This window comes from Triplophysa dalaica, chromosome 18, assembly GCF_015846415.1.
Source record: "Triplophysa dalaica isolate WHDGS20190420 chromosome 18, ASM1584641v1, whole genome shotgun sequence".
NCBI classification, from domain to species: domain Eukaryota; kingdom Metazoa; phylum Chordata; class Actinopteri; order Cypriniformes; family Nemacheilidae; genus Triplophysa; species Triplophysa dalaica.
The window spans coordinates 16,189,724-16,208,203 of record NC_079559.1 but is presented as its reverse complement, the minus strand read 5'-3'; the positions used below and the strand labels follow the sequence as shown (position 1 = coordinate 16,208,203).

At 37.1% G+C, this 18,480-nt stretch overlaps 1 protein-coding gene across 2 annotated transcripts in view; it reads right to left on the bottom strand.

Moving 5' to 3' along the window:
* Window positions 1–18,480, bottom strand: part of grk5l (G protein-coupled receptor kinase 5 like) — a 47,016-nt gene that overhangs the window by 27,709 nt on the left and 827 nt on the right. The window lies entirely within an intron of this gene.

The following is an 18,480-nucleotide window of genomic DNA, read 5'->3' as shown; positions in this document are numbered from 1 at the left end:
TTATGGTTGTGACATCATCTGCATGATATAAAAAACAGGCTTTATGTTGGCTGCTCACGGATCTGGTTGGCGCTTCACCCCACCATTAGCACACTCCATTAATGTCAGTCGACTGACATAGACACACCCGCATGATGGGAACATGTCATCCTTTAACAGCAGCAGGGCAAGTGAAAGCCATTTTACGTGGCGATTCAGTCTTCAGAGAGCACATTACAACTGGAAATAAATGCACATTATATAACAATTCAAATAATGGGAAACAGAGTTGTTATAGTAACTACTGGTGTAATATAAAACAATAGAATAAATGGAAGAATCATTACGCTCACTCGTCTGTAAGATCTCACTCGTCATTAAAGATCTGTTTATTGACCGCAGTCCACAAACTAAAGTGAAGATTGCTTTATGACAATTTTACGGCACCTCAGTACATAACAGCCAGGCCTCTGAAAATGCAGTGTCATTTCTGTAACCAAGTTAATATAGTTTTGTTTTTAGGTTTATTGTAGTTTTATTCATATTTTCAATTAGCTTCTATATTGTTAATGTTGTTATGTGCCTTTGTCATTGTATTCTCTATTCCAGTGGTTCTCAAACGGGGGTACTTTGAGGTACGCGAAAAATACTGACATTTAGGATTAGATAATGAAAATCAATAAATGATGCTAATAGTATTTTTATATGAAATTAGGACTACAGAAAGATGCATAAAAAATAAATTTAGACATAATAACTGTTTGACTCACTGAATTTTAAGTTAAAATGTTGTTGTCTGGTCACGGGATACTTGGCTAGAAAAAATCATAAAAAGGAGTACTCAAGCCAAAAACGTTTGAGAACCACTGCTCTATTTCTTTATCATATTGCTATAAGTTTAAGTTTTTAGCCCCAAAATAATAATTCTGTCATGAATTACTCCCCCCCCTCAAATTGTTCCAAATCTGCATAAATGTCTTAATTTTGGATACGTGGATTTTTTGCAGTTTTCAGTTCTGGGACATCAAGGTGTTAAATAAAATGCTAAATGAATGCAAAAGGTTGTGAAAATGGGGAAAGGGCATCAGATCTGCTTAGATCAGCAGCTCTTAAAGGGGCCACATTCTTAAAGTTGCTTCTGTGATTCCTGTCGCTAGTGTTAATCAAAGAACAAAGGAAAAAGGGGAGTTCAATGTGTTTTGTAGCTTTCACTCTGTATGTAATTTAGAACTTACCATTAAAATCTGTAAAGTGTTTGAGAACTTTCCTACCTGAATATAGCTGTCAATTAAACTCTACTTCAATGTTGATTAATGTTCAAATAATCAAAATACAATATTTTGGATATATGGAAGTGAACGATGTTCTGACATTTTTCCAAATATCTTTGTGTTCAGGAGAACAAAGACATTTCTACAGGTTTAGAACTACTTGTGAGTGAGTCAATTTTTGGGTGAACTATAACTTTAACATTCTTATGGCTGTGTTTCTATGAGGTCCTACATTTGACAAACTATGCTAAACTGCTGTGGTTGTGACCAGTTTTTACAAAATTAAGACATTAAATATAGGGGAATATCTAAGGGCAAATACTTACCGTTCAGATATCAGATATCTCATAAAATGAGAATATACCAATAACTTAGACCCCAGCAAACGCTTGTCAACACCTGTGTTAAACTAAACTAAATGACCCACAACTGCTTGTAAAACTCGCACTTGGTGAATGTTACACCTGTAACAGCCATTTCACTTCATTTAAAAAGCCCAGGAGGCATTTACAGACCAGATTTATCACGCCATCATCATGACATGGTCTGTTAGGAGAGGTGCTTAAGAATGATAAAGGTGTGGCGATTGACTCTAGAGGAAGAGAAAGCGACCAACCACAACACAGTTTCACTTTCAGAGAACAAAGAAGGGCTTCTGTTCAAACTCATACCGTGTGTGTGTGTGTGTTTGTGTATGTGTGTGTACTGTACGTCTGGGTAAACATACACGTGTGACTGTGTGAACCGAGAGGAACCTTTGCACGCTTTGATTGACAAGAAATCCGCAATGCAGCAGAACAGTTATTTCCTTGTACGGTAACAGACTCGATCTGTGAGAAGAGGGATTATTTTACCATAAACATCAAGCTGCAGTTTAGCAGGTTTGATGGAGCATTAAAGAAACTGTTCACTCAAAAATCTGTAAAATCTCTATTCATTCGCATTCATTTAAATCTGTTTTCTGTGGAACGCCTTGAGTAAGAACTAGGCCCTTTTGACAATGACCAGTAAATACACCAATAGTGCGCTGTATTTCATACTTCCTATGGCGGTTTTGTTTTATTGACCAAAATGTAGAAATTCAACGAAATTGTGCTCGACTGATACAACAAAAAACAGATATGGTGACATTGACATCAACATCGTTTAGCGCTTTTGCTGACTGCATTTTCAAACTCAATTGTTCATCCAAATTGTCTCTCTTTCTCAGCCGCTTTACTAGCAAACCACATCCTGAGGAAAATGAAATGACAGCCAGACAAAACCGCGCTGCAACTGTATAGTTGCGAGTGAGAGTATATCTTAACATGACTTTCAATTTAACTGAAAAATGTTCTAAATTAAAATATTGAGTATATAAGTTTCATGCAAAATGCAGTGACGAAAAGAAAACATCTGTTATCATGATTGTGTTACATCAGTTTCTGTTGGCATCTATTTGAATTTGCACCACACCAATTAGTGCATTTACATTTGCATATATTTGCAGCATAAATTTAGCACAACATCCACATAACGAATTCATTTTGCAATCAAACATCAGAAAAATAAGGCCGCCAACGAAAATAATTTATGTTCCAGCATTATATAAAATATGTTTTTTTTTGTTTAATTAAAATTCTAAGGTTAAAGTCTATAATTATTTATTTGGGGACCACAAGGTGATGCACCCTACTTAAAGGAGGGCATACAATAGAGAACTTTGAGAACCCCTCACTATACAACCGATCGGGAATAAGCCAATCCTAAAACATTCAAATGGGTCATATAACACGGCTAAAACAAATATTATCGTTTGTTTTAGATGCAATGTAATGTGTAAAGCGCTGTATTTTCCACATACCGTGCATGTTTGTTTCTCCTCTTTGCCCTGCCTCTCTGAAACGCGCGGATGTTTTACAAAGCTCATCACTCTGAAAAGCGGGGAGTGCTATGATTGGCCAGTTAACCAGTGCGTAATGATTGGTCGAATACTGCAAGTGTGTGACGGAAATGTAACGCTTCTTACCATATTTGGAACATCAGGTTCCAAAGCAATTGTACTGACAGGTACGCCCACCTTACTTGCGTATACATTTGGGCGGTCTTAGTCAAATCATACCACGAACTGACGTAGATTTGTGAAGGTTTGGTCACACGAGACATTTCAGACAGGTCTGGGTGGCCTTTCTTTTTTCTTTTGTTCCGACACTTACATTTTTGCAATTTTACGTGTCTAATACATGCATGGGAAACTAATAACACACCAAAGACACAGAAAAACACGTATTATATGACCCCTTTAAAAAATTATAATAATAAAAGTATATGAATTATACGATAAAAATATAATTTAACAATTAAGGAAATAATTTATTGATTACCTTTCATTAAAAATAATACAGTAAATAAAAACATATGAATGGTTTGGCATCTTTAGATCAGTTTAGTTTTGTTACAGTATAGACACCCATGCTTTCTTCAATCTTTCTTCCTGGTCAATTTATACTGAAGCAAGTTGCGTAAATAATCGTAAACTAACAGCTCTGAGTTCACTCAGATAGTTGAATTAGAACTGGATAAAGCATCCCTTGCAGGTTTGTCAAAGTTTCTTAGACAATCCAATTATGATATTGTGACATGGTATTTGAATCATAACATGTATTACAAAGTGTGACACGTTATAACAGGTAGCTGATACCCAGCCCTAGTGCACTACAGTGACAAAAAGCTACTGGCTACTTTAATACAACTTCCTGTTTTAAGCTGTCAACAGTGCAGAGTAGATCTCATTTGCAAACCAGTTCATGAAGGCTTTCACAGCACAGCACAACATGACAAAATAAATCTTAAAGTGTGATAAAATCAAACTGTTGACTTTTGTAGTCTTTGATCTGTCAAAGCGTGTGAAAGAGTATGAAAATTCTGCTATTTGGTGCACATTCACTTTTTACCAATTATATTACTACAGTCAAAGATTTTGAAGTCTTGATTTTCAACTGCATTTAAAGGCTTGCTCAAAAAAGTTCTGAACAATTCCATCAAACGACGCCAAACCAAAGTCCAGGTGAGCAAAGATGCTCTTCCCTGAGGACAAGCAAAAGTATTGACAAGCACTTTAATAAATTTATCAAGCTAGCCGTATGTGCAATAAATGATGTCACATAAATCATTCAAAAATAACTTTCATGAAGGTGAGTAGTATATGCTTCCTCAAATGGTCTTATCCAAAAAAAGGGCTCTACCCACAAAACTGCTTTTTATTAATCATTTGTATGAGGGTTGGGTTGTGGCTGGGTTTAGAAATGAACCAGGTCTCAAGGTAAAAATTACCTAGAAATGTAAAATGTGAACTCATCTGTTTTTATATTCATCTATTATCCAACAATAATATAATTGTTAATATTCTAGGCCTATCTTGTTGAGGCTTTAGTCTGGATTGATACTGCAGAAAGAACCCGTTAGTTCCTGAACCAATAGTCATGCAATCCATGTTTGTCCACATCATCAACAAGACGCCCAACATGTTAGAGACAACAAAACCACCGCACAGCTGGTGTGTATTTAACTCAATTTTACCATGGGACGGACTACTAACTTTAGCCAACAGTCTGGGTGCAGAAAACAAAAGTGACCGACTACCTGAGTTAAGTATTAACAAACCAGCTCCAAACATAGTCGATATGGTGCTCCATATGCTTATGTGTTTAAGGGCTTCTCCAAGGTGTGGCCCCCTCCAACTACAACAGAAGCCTTTGTGCCACAGGATGTAAAAAATGTGCCGCCTTTTCCAAAGGTGAAGACCAGGACTATTGGAGGAAGAGGCCTTTTGTTGAAATGTTCCATTGTCATTTGTCTTTTTATTATTGCTTTAAGTGAACTTGTTTCAAACAGCCCTTTAATGAACTTGAGAACAGCCAAGAAAAAGCCATTGGGTCATCCTCACTTTAACTTAACAGAGCATGACTTTGAAATGCTTGATGTTAAAATGATCATTACAAACATTTTATAACTGCAAGACGTATTAAAATATCGCAAAATAAACATATTACAGTGGTTTGCAATAACTAAATTTTAATACTTCAAATTTATTTTAATCATTAATCACTGTGATATTAAAATACCAATAACGTGTAAAATCTACACATATGATATTATCGTCAATAACTGAGCACTTTTAACTGTGATTTGTAAGCCTAAAAAGGACAATGCATAAAATAAACTAAATTAAAGATAAATTTGACTGATCATTAAGTGAAAGATTGTAGTTATCGTAATAATATCGCTACTGTGAATTTCATTCCCCAGGATAACCCACGAAAGTGAAAATCTTTTTGACAATAACTTCATTATTTCTTTCCCAGATAGAATGTGAAACATTGTTGGTTACTTTTAGTTTTTAAATATAAAATTGACACTGGGCTGAGATGCCGTCACGTTTTCGGTTCTTTACCGGAGGAGATATAATGTATTTACGAAATTTACTCTGTAGAGCAGTTTTTCCCTTTAGGGTTACTCAGAGTTTAAAAGAGAGAGAGTCGAGACAACGGAAGTTCAAAATTTTTGAGCGTCACGTGATTCATGGAGCCTTCAGATAGTACCAAGAAGTTATGTTATCTCGACTTTAAATGTTTTATATCTTTAATGTTTTTTTCATTAAATGACTTACATCTTACGGGTGAAAGTGACTATTACTAGTGGGTTACTAGTAACTTCTTGGAACTATTCAGAGGCTCCATGAACCGCCATTGCTGTGATTTTGTTTTTAATTGAAGTCAATTAAATTAACGCAACGGTCTCTCAATGCTTCTGGGTCTACTGTAGAAACAACATGGTGAATTCGATGTAAGGGGACCCGCGGTGTATGTAGATAGCTCATTCTAACTCAACTCAACTCAACTTTATTTATATAGCGCTTTTTACAATTTTCATTGTTACAAAGCAGCTGTACATGAGACACATTTAATACAAGTATGAATTCTAAAGCAGCCCCCCCGGCCAGGCAGATAGTGCAAAACAATATGCAAACGGTGGTGAGGAACCCAAAACTCCCATCGAGAAAAAAAACCTCAGGGGAACCCAGGCCCAACCAGGGGATTCCAGTTCCCCTCTGGCAAAAGCTGCTGCCTCTGCACAAGCTCATCAGTGCTTGCACAACAAGGCTTAATAAAAATATAAAAATTAAAGATTATCATTAACAATCTAATAGCATTTGAAATGTTGTAGAAAAAAAACAAAGTTGTCGCGTCCTTTATCCAGCTCTATCCTCTTAGCACTTGTCAGGTCACCGCTTCCCATTCTCAGCTCTGCCATCAGGTCTGGGCATGAACTGCATCCTGCGGTAACCTTGGAACAAAGAGACAAGACTGGCTGAGAGTAGAGTACTGTTCTGCACTCTTTGATGCAACAAGTACATCATTTGTTGTTGGATGTGTTCCTGGTTCCGGTTGATCTAAATAATGCAGCCTAAATCCTCTGAGGATTAATATTATGGAGGTGTAGTGTATGCAAGATTAAAAAGATGAGTCTTTAGTCTAGATTTAAACTGACAGAGTGTGTCTGCCTCCCGGACCGTGCAGGGAAGAATATTCCAAAGTTTAGGCGCTAGATAAGAAAAGGATCTACCACCTGCACTTGATTTTGAAATTCTAGGTATTACCAACTGACAGGACCCCTTAGAGCGTAATGTACGTGGTGGTCTGTAATACAATAGAAGTTCATTCAAATACTGCGGCGCTAGACCATGTAGGGCTTTATAGGTAATAAGCAAGATCTTAAAGTTAATGCGATGCTTTATAGGTAACCAGTGCAAGGTTGACAGAACCGGGGTTATATGCTCATACTTTTTTGTACGTGTAAGAACTCGAGCTGCCGCGTTTTGAACCAGTTGCAGTTTTTGTAATAGGCCCGCAGGGCAACCACCTAGAAGTGCATTACAGTAATCTAGTCTTGATGTCATGAACGCATGAATTCATTTCTCTGCATCTGACAGTGACAGCATATGACGTAATTTAGATATATTCTTAAGATGGAAAAATGCAATTTTACAGGTGTTGGCGACATGGCTTTCAAATGAGAGAGTACTGTCAAATACAACGCCAAGATTCTTAGCTGATGACGAGGATTTTATGGAGCAACCGTCAATCGTTAAGCAGTATTCTTGGTTGTTACGCATAGCAGTTTTCGGTCCAGTAAGTAACACTTCTGTTTTGTCCGAGTTTAGTAGTAAAAAATTGTTACTCATCCACATTTTTAAGTCAACTATGCAATCCTTTATTCGATGAAACTGCTGGGTTTCATGAGGCATCGAGGAAATATAAAGTTGAGTATCATCAGCATAACAGTGAAAGCTAATTCCGTGTCGCTTTATTATATCTCCTAGAGGTAGCATGTATAATGCGAAGAGCAGGGGTCCCAAGACTGAGCCCTGTGGTACACCGTACTGGACTTGTGATTTGCGGGACACCTCATTGTTTATTGCTACAAATTGAAAACGGTCGGATAAATAAGACTTAAACCATTTCAATGCTATTCCGTTAATGCCGACGTAATTTTCGAGTCTATGTAGAAGTATGCTGTGGTCAATGGTGTCAAATGCAGCACTGAGGTCTAGCAGCACCAATAACGAAATACAGCCACGGTCAGACGCTAAAAGCAGATCATTTGTAACTCTGATCAAAGCAGTCTCTGTACTGTGACATGCTCGAAATCCAGACTGGAATTCATCATTAATGTCATTCCTTTGGAGGAAGGAGCATAATTGAGTTGAAACTACTTTTTCCAGAACTTTAGATATAAAAGGTAAATTCGATATAGGCCTGTAATTCCCTAGTTCTTTGGGGTCGAGTTTTTTTTTTTTTAAAAAGGCCTTATAACAGCCACCTTAAATGCTTTAGGCACATGTCCTAATGTCAGAGATGAGTTAATAATACTAAGAAGAGGATCTATAATTTCGGGGAGCATTTCTTTCAGTAGTTTTGTAGGTATAGGGTCTAGCATGCATGTTGATGATTTAGATGATTTCTAAGGTATTTAAAAGATAACGCTTCATTATGTAAGCTCTTTAAACACCTGTGAACACATAGTTATGCAGGGTCTATCCTACATAGAGAAATTGAAGGTGGCCGTGTCCGTCAAATGTCAGACTCTCACCAAAATTATGTGGGGTGTCTTCACAAGAAATGCTGCGTGCATTTAACAGACTGTCAATTGTAACAGTTGCAGCATTACGCCACAGTAGAGGCGCTGTTTCTTTATCAGCACACTGAGGCGCTGTGTGACACTAGCTCTTGTTTTGCAACTTTTTAAACTGTCACACGGCTGTTTGTTTTGCATCCAAGTACGTTTAATTTATTGAAATTTCTTAAATTAACATGAGATGCGTCATTATAATGTCTTTAGCTGTGCAGTTGGATCGTTGAATCGGCGTATACTCGCACACGAATCACTCATTTGAACAAATTCATTTAAACTATTGAACTTTTCAGTCACTAGGGAATATAAGAGATCATTGAATCATTTAAAGAGAACCTCACGGAATGCAAGATGTGAATGAGCTATGATCATTTAGTAAGACTGGTTAAATCAGTTGGCTATTGTGGGCTGAAAAGTTAGATGAATATGATTTAAAAAAAAAGTTTATTTAAATAATAAAATATTTCTGTTTGCTTGAATAAAAGTAGTTTTATATAACTTCGTAATTGTCCTTTTCATCTAATTTTATTAGAACTTTTAATATTTCAAAGTAACGTTGGTTTAGCCACTTAAAAAGGTAAGGTAGGCACGTGTGTGTGTGTACAAGATCAGGATGGCACCACCTCCGCTCATTTTGAGCCAGGAAAAACCCTGTTATGTATATTATATTGCATATTGTCTATAGATCCTCCAAAGATATTAAACACAGCACCTTTAAATTGCTTTTAAAACTTTTAGCAGTATTGAATCACATATATTATTTAGCAATTTATTACATACGTTCACATAAAAGCTTCAACTTTGTCCTTTACTCCAATTTTTCTCAGTAATGTTATTCAACATATGCGTGTCCTCAAGTCAATTAGCAAATTCTTGTGTGTCTGAATTCTGTTTACTGGCACTGCTGGATTTTTTTTAATGTGCAGATTTTCAAAAGTTATCAGCGTTTTGTTGTTAATGCAATCACTCAGTGCTGGCTTTGTAAAAGAGCCAAATACCACATTAAAACTGACAGTTAGACATTAAGCTTTTTGTGGTAATCTGATATAGAGGAAATGGAGAATTGGAGGAAAGATTAAACGTCTAAAAGCAGTTTCAAGATATGAAATATTTTTCAATACTGACCTTTCACTGCTACTTATCTGATAACAGTACAGCAGGAAGGCGTTTTTTATTATATTATATATATCAATTACCAGTTTTATTTAAATAGTACTGTACATATTTGAAATAACAAACAGCTTCATCCTAGAAAGAGAGGGCTATGACATCAAATCTTGGCACAAACTAGGGATGCTCCGATCCACCTTTTTTGCTTCCGATACCGATTCCGATACCTGAGATTCAGTATTGGCCGATACCGAGTACCGATCCGATACTGAGGTAACATTTTTAAAGTGCACAATTACTTAATAAACTGGGGGCATTGCTGTGCAAGACATCAAGCTCGACTTAACATTAATTTCCTGACCCCGTAAAACAAAATAACAAACAAATGATTCACAAATTTTGTGAATTATTTATTAAACCAGCAAAATAAAACAAAATGTTCACTATCTTAAACTTGAAATTCAAAATTAAAGTGCAAATTAAGCAGCTGAATAAAACAACAGCTTCACTAGCTTGATAGACAAGTATTAATAAATGGAAACAAAATCTCTTAATAACTGTTATGTGCAAATATAATTTAAAAAATCAATGCACAATAAACAATAAAGCAGCTGAAATTGAGCAAAAAAGCAATAGCTTCACTGCTTTAGATATTCAAACAGGAATCAGCTCTTTTTAATGCTTTAGTCATTAAAGCAAAGTCCACTAAACTAAGCTAAAGTTAGTGGAAATCAAATTTAACATCCAACACCGAAAGATAAACAAAACACTAGCTTCCCTAGCTTGTGCTGCACATGTAAAAATAAACGGAAAAAAGATATAATAGTTTAGTCGGTGCAAATAGAAATTCAAAGTCAAATTATCCACAAAACTCAGCGCATTAACATCTTTATTTTTTTCGTATACGTGTTTGCAGACTTTTTGGTACAGTTCAGGTCTCAGTTACGCTTCACAATGTCGTACCGAGGCTCCAGGTGGTTTATAAGGAGTCTGAAGACATTGTTCGCAACGACGGACAGCGGTTGCAAATCCATTACCATGAAATTCAAAATGCTTTCAATGATTTTCGCTGCTTTCACACTACTAGATGGAAATTTCTGAATTCTTTCCGCTGTCTCCTCCAAAGTTAGCTGCTTCGTACCGTCTCGTTTTAGTTTCTTCAGCTTATTGAACTCGGCGTGCTTAAATTAGTAGTATTATAATGAACAGCTTTATCACAACCCCTCGGAACATTTACTTCGCATGTATTGCAAACAGCGGTGTAACTTGTTGGCGTAGCTGTTCTAAAATAAATCTAAATGGCAGATATTTTTTGTCGCTCCATGCTGTTCGCTGCTCAATGTAAGGTACGTTCGCTTGTTCACGCGCACTACGTACAGAGCACGTTGCTAGCGTATGATGTCACACGCTTCGCAAAGCACAGCCACGAGAGTGTTTAAGCGCCGGTGTCTCCATGAACTTTTACATCGCCTAGCAGAAATTTTATGTAAGCTAGATCGGGTATCGGTGCAATTTGTCACCGATACCCGATCTAGAATTTTATTCAGTATCGACGCCGATTTCCGATACAAATATCGGATCGGAGCAACCCTAGCACAAACCTGATCTTTGTAACAAATTTTAGCCCAAAATGCAACTTTTTAACATTAACAACTGATACTCGTAATACACCGATTTAGCCAGCACAAATAAAAAACAGAAACAATCGTAAATCTGTCCAAATGTGCCTGATTGTTATTACAAACTACATTTCAATACATTAGAGTATTTTTCAACAATAAGGCAGATTTTCAAACAAACACCAACTTGTGGCAAACAGCTGATATACTTTCAATTAGTTCTTCCCAAGTCATGCATACTTAATGTGACATTTGATAATCGCCCAAATTAAAAATAGCTTTGTGCCTGGGGGCAAAATCTGTTAGTGCCCACACTCACACAACCGTTACAAGTGGGGTTAGATGCAAGCAAATCATCCGAGAACCTTACAGTTACTCGGCAGTGATTGTGAAAAAAACATTTGAATTATGACAGCAACCGTACTGTATTTATATCACCATCTGTACAAACGTCCACAAAGACAGTACATTTTGTTTTTTGCATAGAGGCACATTAAAGATCTGCTCCCCATCCTCCATCTTGAATGCATTGATGCATTAAAGGGTTAGTTAACTCAAAAATAAATATTCAATGTTTCCTCAACCTCAGGTCATTCCAAACTCGTATGACTTTCCTTCTTCTGCAGAACCCAAAAGAAGATATTTTAAAGAATGTCTGTAGCCAAATAACACTGGACTCCATTGACTTCCATTATATGAACACAAAACCATTGAACTTTTCTTAAAATAGCTTCTTCCACAGAAGACATCTCTTTTAATCATATATAATAATTAACAATGCAATTGATACTATTCATTACAGAAAAATATGCAAATTACCACAAGCGTGTTTGACTCAACTATCTCCTTGTTACCACATGATATACCAAAATATTAGCAAAACAAAAAAAATCTGAATTTTAAATCTCAAAATCATGGAAACTGCTTCAAACTTCTAGAGGAGTTTGTGTTAGCAAGCAGGAAGTATTTGTATACATAGAATGTTTGCATGGTGTGACGTACATACAAGATTTGTATATCAGGTGTGTGTGTGTGTGTGTGTGAGAGAGAGAGAGAATCTGTGTTTGACTGTCTGTTTGGAACCTGTACCGCAGCACAGGAGTCATAAAAAAAACTTCCTGAGTTTCTCGCCAGGTGCTGTATCGCTCCCTGCCGCTATAAATAGCTCCAGCATGGAATGTGAGAACGCATGGCGGTTAGACTTTCATCGTGCATGCTTCCTGCAACAATGACATAACCAGCAAGCATCACAGAAGACTAAACGCTCAAAAGTGCGGCACAAAATGTTGTCACTGACGAGTCTTAAAAAATACACGAGAAAAGAATAGACGGCCAAAAAGAAAAGAAGTGGAGGGGCCAGTTATCTCTCGATACCTGTCTCAACATGAAAAAACAGGGAGAGGCAGTCTGTATTTGGTTATCCCTTTCACTCCATTCAATCTCTTAGTTTCTCATAAAGACATATACAAACACAACAAAACAAGACATAATTACAGATTGTTTGTGGAATTGTATCAGAAAATCTGACTACAACATGGTTTATGTACATCAAAGCACCATGGCGGAAACACGTTTGCAGTGGTCGTGTCGGACACGGGTCAACACTGTTTCACTCTTTTCTTTGAGCCGTCTGCTTTTAGACCAGCTGTTCCTGATTTCCTCCACATCGCTGAGGTTCGTTCGGTCACTTCCCCCCTCATGACGCTATACCCCCTTTATAAACAAGTTGTGCTTCATGGGCGATATACACTCTTTTTTTGTTATTGAATTTTAACAACCTATTTGAGTTAAACAAACAAAAGGGACAACAAAGTTGAGGTAAAAGTAACATAAAATAGAGATGATAATTGTATTTATTTAGTGTGTGTTTTTGCTAGAATACATAACATATTAGTATAATTTATGCCAATTCTAGTTATCCAACAACATGACAAGTTGCTTTCTGTTTCACAGCCAAAGCTCATGGCTAACAATATGCAAACCGAAATGTAAATTGAGATATAAAATGATTCATCTGTCCTCAATGTTTTTTTTTAACCAGGATTGAGTAACAAAACCATAATGGATAATGACAGCCAAAATTACGGTTGATCTGACGACAAAGTCATGTTCTTGTTGGAACAAAGTTTTGAATCCTGTGAAATCGTACACTTTTTTTTCTTCAAAGCATTCATGAACACAGAGCCATTCCAGATTGAGTTAGAATGTTTTGAGTGCTGATTTCACAACTGGCTCTTTCACAAACATACACAGGCTCACATGAGGAGTGAGTGGGCTGCTGGTGAAGTTCAGACTTCATGATGATGGACCTCTCCACTCCCTTCAGAGTAGCTTCAAAACTACTGTACTACATAACAATCAGAAAACGCAAACGACATAGTGAGAGTTTAGAAAGAAAGAAGAGAAAAGACAAAAGTCAAATTCACCAAATACTTTCAGAGAAACATGTAACATTGTGAAAGATTTAATGAAAATCCTCCTTACACTCCAAGGACTTACATGTCAACAAAGGTGCTTAATTTTATGTCAATGCCCTTAGTGATGATGACGCAACCTCTACGACTCGCTTCCATATGGAATGTCAACTACAAGCACTCATAACCTGTTGCAACATGGCTTCATCTCATCTCATTCAATCTTTTGCTGAAAATGCTGCAATCTACTATCCAAACCTGCAACTTACAGTAAAAACTAAATGGGTGACATCTGATTTGCTGGGAAAGTTCCCCAAATCCCCAAATTTCAATTTCCTTTCACTAATGTAAGTTGCTTTGGATAAAAGAATCTGCTAAATGGCTTAATATAAACGCAAACTAACACACTTTATTCAAAACATCGATTTCTACACAGTGGTTCTTTTTTAATCAAACTGACAGCAATGACAACATTTATTTCATAAATATTTTACTATAAAAATGACTCTTTTGTACACAATACAATAATTTTCTATATATTGTAACTTTCAAAGAAAGGGCTTTCTGTGGGTAAGATATACTAACATTTTCACTCCAAGGGGCAGTTTCCTGGACAGGGATTATCCTAAACCAGGACTAGACCTCATTTAAATAGGACAATAAAGTTGCTTTTATACCCATTCATTTATTAATATTTTTACATACAATAGTGAGCTCTTCAAAACTACACAAAGGTAGCTATGGAAATAATGTTGTGTATAAGAAATCAATAGTCAGTCTTTTTTCTAAAATTGTGCTTTAATAAAATATTTTTTTTATCAACTAACCCTGGTATGTATTGAAATAATACTTCCTATCTAAGGAGTTCCTATCTAAGCTGGATTCTAATTGGTTAACTTTTCTTCATTTAGTCCTGAGCCATATGTTTGAAAAGCATTTTATTTTATTTTTGCAGCAAAAGAGTATGTTCGACTTCGAACTAATAGATTTTAGTCTACAAAACGAAATTCATACATCAAAGTATGAATTTACCTTCAGATAAAAAGTTTGTATAAGAGAGGCATCTCAAGTGCCACTAAACTTTTGAATGGTAGTGTCTACTGTTTGATGTCACCGTTTTATTTTGGCCTCAATACAAGATCAAGTGTATTATTTCTAAACTGATGTGCTGGAAAACAAAGATTTTTGAGTTATAACAAACCTCACTATGTTTTAAAAGATAAGTGCATACATCTTCCATACACCCTGCCATTCTCTCTTTAAGTGATAGTTCATACAAAAATTAAAAGAAATTCTATCATAATTTACACACCCTCTTGTCATTTCAAACCTTTATGACTTACTTTCTTCTGCAGAACACAAAAGAAGATTTGTTAAAGAAAGCTGGAAACCGAAAAGCACTGGCCCCCATTCACTTCCATTGTATGAACACAAAACCAATGAAAGTAAATGGGGGCCAGTTAACAACATTTTTCAAAATTTCTTCTTCTGTGTTCTGCAGAAGAAAGAAAGTCATACAGGTTTGAAATGACAAGAGGATGATTAAATGATGACAGAATTTTTATTTTGGGGTGAAATATCACTTTAACACAATTACATTTTATAGAAACCTTTTCAGATCTTTACACCACTTCTAACACAGCCTTTTGAACTGCAACCACCGCCACGAGTCAGTCAACAAGTTAGTATGGATATTGACTGTGTGGATTAGATCAGACAGAAATTACATCAACCAAAGCAACAGACGTCCGCTCGGCCATTCACGACGAGTCAAATTCAATTTTCACGCCTATCAGTCTCAGCCTCACACACGCGCTTCAGCACTTCTGTCCCATATTTGCGTTGCTTGTGCCGCAGCACATCCATCCAACCCTGCTACACCGGGTGTGGTTAAACAATGCTATAACAAAAGCCGAACGAAAAAATGAACGTTGAATTATATATACACATGAATTATGTACATGTGTATATATTTCAGAGCAACGTTCTGTAGTACCTTGAAACACACCATTTGAGGCATCATTCATGTCTGGGATCAGCTACAGACTGAACTGAAACAAGAATGTAGAACTTCAGTCTAGTGATCTAATTTTTTTACATCTGGCCAAGGTTGGCAGCACACATTTTCCCAATCCCGCTTCCAGGACATTTCTTTCCCTCTTCCGCTGCCTCACACCTTCTGGTTGCACTTTTTTCTTTCTCTCCTTCATTTACATAAGCTGGATGACGTTTAGTTATTTCACACGGCACAATTCCCAGCAAATCAGAGCGGCCTGCCAGCTTCAGAATTCTTGAATGGGAAGTCAAGCGCCTAGTCCACCGTCGTCACGGGTTACGATGCGCACTCCAGAACGCTTAGGTTGTCAGAGAAGGCCGGGGGTCGGATTAGACCCTTGCTTTGGAATTTCCCCCCAACCTACCTCTCCAAAACGCAGACACTTACTCAGCCTTTGAAAAGAAACCAAAAACAATGTAATTTCCACGAGAGGTTGCCAAAGAAGGGGGAAAGGGTCCTGGTTAACATCGTTGTTCTGGGTAATTGTTTGATGGTACATTAAATGCTGACGATTTTAACACCCCGTAACGTGTTCACGGACACAGAACCACTTTGTACCATTTTTTATGAATTAGCATTAACTAACTTTTAATTATATAAATTCACTTGTTTACATGGGTTTCTTTTATTGCAAATTAAAGGGCTAGTTCATCTAAAAATAAAATTATTTCATAATTTACTCATCCTCATGTCGTTCCATAACACAAAAGAAGATATTTTGAAGAATGTTTGTAGCCAAACAACAGTGGACCCCATTGACTTACATTATATGGACACAAAAACAAATACATTTATCAAAATATCTTCTTTTCTGTTTCACCGGGCAGGGGGAGAGTCATATTCAGGTTTTGAATGACATACGGATGAATGAATGAGATAATTTTTCAGCTGACCTCTAAATCTTTATACATTAAATTCTACACGATGACTCCGGATTAAAAGACTGTGAGGCCATTTTATGTCTTATCTGCCTGTACTGTCTGGCCTGATTTTTAAGGCCATGAACACAAACAAGGCCTGAAACATACCCTTATATAAAAAGCCTGATTATGTGCGTGTTGCATTCTGAAATGTATCAAAGCAAGATTTGTAACGCAACACACAAAGCAAAGCCATTTAAACAATACAAAAATGACTGAGGAATTTATTTTCTATTTAATAGTCAAGTCAAATATCATGTAGGACGTAGATGGGATTTTCTGTTTAGTTTAGGGGGTTGCCTGACTCTATGCGGCTCCTCTAATGATTTCGGAAGCGCGGCTTCAGCCATGTAAACAGATTGTGTGGCCTGTAAACTCTGTTTTTCCTGTTATCTACTGCTAGTCGAACATTTGGACAAGAGTCTGCGTGCCTTGCGCTTCATTTTCTCCTCCAAACACAGCGTGATAAACAAACGGGGAGGGGGGTCAGTCACACACATGAACATAGAGCAAACAAAGCGAACAAGTGCCTTCCCTCTCACACACACAAGGGGCTGCGCATGTCAATAAACGCAAGATTACGTTTAAATGACGTTTTCTAAACGTACATATGAGCGGCGACAAGTCACATGTTGGGAAAAAGTGTTGTGTATGATTTTCCCCTCAATGTATACTGTTCAACAACACGGCAAGATGAGAATCTTGTCAAAACTTGGTCATTCACGTAAAATCTGGGCTGAATGTGTGGTCCTGTGCCTCCAGGACACAAGAGATTTTGCGTAATTAATAAGTCCAATGATGCAAAACGTTTGTGGAAGCAACGGCTACCAAGGTTCACTGCCTTCAAATTTTGTAATCTGGGTTGAACAATCAAGAATCACAACGGATGGTATCATGACAAACTCCAAGCAAAAACATAATGAGTCAAGAATGGGACCATAATGGGTTCTCCTTCAAAGCAGAAGAATATTATAAACAAAATTCCAAACATATCATCGTGTTCTGAAACCGATAGACAGGAAAAAAACATTTTTGTTCAAACAAAAATATTAAAGTAAAAAATCACTTAATGCCTGGCACAAACCATTAGGATCCCATTATAATTTTCCATGATGCACACTTGAGGGAATCGAGCAGTTTTGCCCTCACAGTGCAGAAGAGCATTACAGCTAAATGTCTACATTTTTTCTGTTTTACCTTCTATACTATACACTCAACGATGTTATTGTGTTATTGTGTCCAAAAAACAAAATCCACCAATGTCGGTTTTCCATGTGGCTCGAGATGTTAACGAGCATATCTACAGCCGATTACCACAGGTTTAACAGTCGAAACTTCAATCGTCGTCTCATAAGGCCTTATATGATAATAGCAGTAGAGGAAGCGGCGGTTATTGTGGTTTTCGTGGTAACGTTTCTCTTTCACGTCGCTTTATCGACTGTTGGACGGGTTTGCAACTAATAGCAGTCCTGCGTTATGTAAATGAGCTAGCTGTGTTTATGTTAATCGTTGTGAACTAGTCGGTGTGGCGGAGCACAGCTGCCATTTCCTTACGCATAGCTCACGTCACACCTCAAACGAAAATGTATCGCGTAATAGGCGATGTGCGCTTTTATTGATGTTAAATCGAAGAGCGTGTCGTTTTAACTCTGTATTCGTGCAAAAGCATGCAGATTCGCTAACACATTTCGTATTTCCTTTTTAAATCACGACTCGTAGCTCTTGAAACGGATGTGGGAGGCTGATGTTTTCTGGCGTTCGCTGAAGGGTCAAACATAACACGTACCAACTGTCAAACGATGCAACGTTACACTTAATAACATCATGCCGCTGTAATATAATGTCGGCTACACATGAACGAGCCGCTGGAAATATTGGAAACAATGTTTCAGGTCGTGATGGATGAATGTTCACCAGGCAACTGTTCATCACCAGTTT